The following is a 1,674-nucleotide window of genomic DNA, read 5'->3' as shown; positions in this document are numbered from 1 at the left end:
ATGTATATATGTGAGTATACCGTGCAAATATACACATACAGTGCTCAAATATGTAATAATAAATGTCTGTGTGTAATTATGCTATTCGCATTACAATACGTGTATATATTTAATAGATGAAAACTATCATAAGTGTAACATACTATAACATAATCTATAGTATCTGTTATATACCATACAATATGGTATATAAATATATGTTATTACATCGTATATGAACAGAGAAATGTAGACAGATAATCTACAATAACATGAAATTGTTAATTAAAGCTGTGAAATGGTGTACGTTATATAATACACTGTTAAAAACACTTTTGTTTATGACTTACCTGTCTCCCTACTCTATACATATTCATAATATAGTCAATGCATGTTATACAATGTAAATAGAAATGGGAATTTTGTAAGATGAATTCCCAAAAATAAAAATTGAAAAAAGAAAGAAATAGGAATTTTGAAAGTGTAGGAAAAGAGAAATAAATACAAATTTTTTTCTTTCTTTCTTTCTTTTCTTTTTTTTTTTGAGACAGAGCCTCACTCTGCTGCCTTGGGTAGAGTGCGTTGGTGTCATAGCTCACAGCAACCTCAAACTCCTGAGTTCCAGCAATCCTCTTGCCTCCCCTCCTGAGTAGCTGGGACTACAGGTGCCTGCCACCACATCTGGCTAGTTTGTCCATTTTTGTAGAAATGGGATCTCACTCTTGCTCAGGCTGGTTTTGAACTCTTGAGCTCAAACAATCCACTAGTGTTGGCCTCCCGGAGTGCTAGGATTACAGGTATGAACCACCGTGCTCAGCCACAAACACAATTTTAAATGTTTCTTGAGTTTTTATTCCTATTTCCTCTGGAAAAGAAGTTCAGTGAAGGCAAGGTCTTTATCTGGCATATGCTCTGCCCAGCCTAGGATGCCTTGGGTATAGAAGGGGCTTTCAAAAAATATTTACTAAATGAATTAATGACAATTATATTTTATTTAGGGAGAATCCAAAAATCTCCTGTTATTCTCAGTTCCTTAGTAAAACTGTCTTAGTGATGTAAGCATGCGTCACTCACAGCAAGCCACGTGCGGCCTCGTGGCTGTGCTTGAGTTTAGTAAATGTCCATTTCCTGGCTCCGGGAATGATATCAATGCATTATTCTTACAAAGTAAGTGGAAGGTGTTCGTTTTTATGTTTCACCACTGGATTTTAAAACCCACAGAACCCCTTGGAAGCTTTTTAACAGCCTTTAAATTGAGTTTCCAAGTTTTAAAATGTGAGATCTGAGAGCTTTTATAGATGTCACACATCGTTTTTTGGCAATAAAATCACTTAATGACAGAAATCTTTCCAACCTCCTGTGTTCAAAGTATTCTTATTGTGCAATTTTCTGGCAGAAAGTGGTGATTTTCCTGCTTGTTAAATGTTACCTTGACCCTAAAGCAGCAGGTTTAAGTTTGTTTATTTATTTGTTTTAAACTGCCATCGTGGCTCAAACCTCATAACTTGGCCTGGAGTGAAGTGATGCCTGTTGTATTCCTTCTTATCATTCATCTCTGCTTGCTTTTCTTTTCTTTTTTTTTTTTTTTTGAGACAGAGTCTCACTATGTTGCCCTGGGTAGAGTGCCATGGCGTCACAGCTCACAGCAACCTCAAACTCTTGGGCTTAAGCAATTCTCTTGCTTCAACCTCCCAA

This window comes from Otolemur garnettii, unplaced genomic scaffold (assembly GCF_000181295.1).
Source record: "Otolemur garnettii isolate 467f Iridium unplaced genomic scaffold, OtoGar3 scaffold00111, whole genome shotgun sequence".
Lineage (NCBI taxonomy): Eukaryota > Metazoa > Chordata > Mammalia > Primates > Galagidae > Otolemur > Otolemur garnettii.
This window is presented reverse-complemented; position numbering follows the sequence as displayed.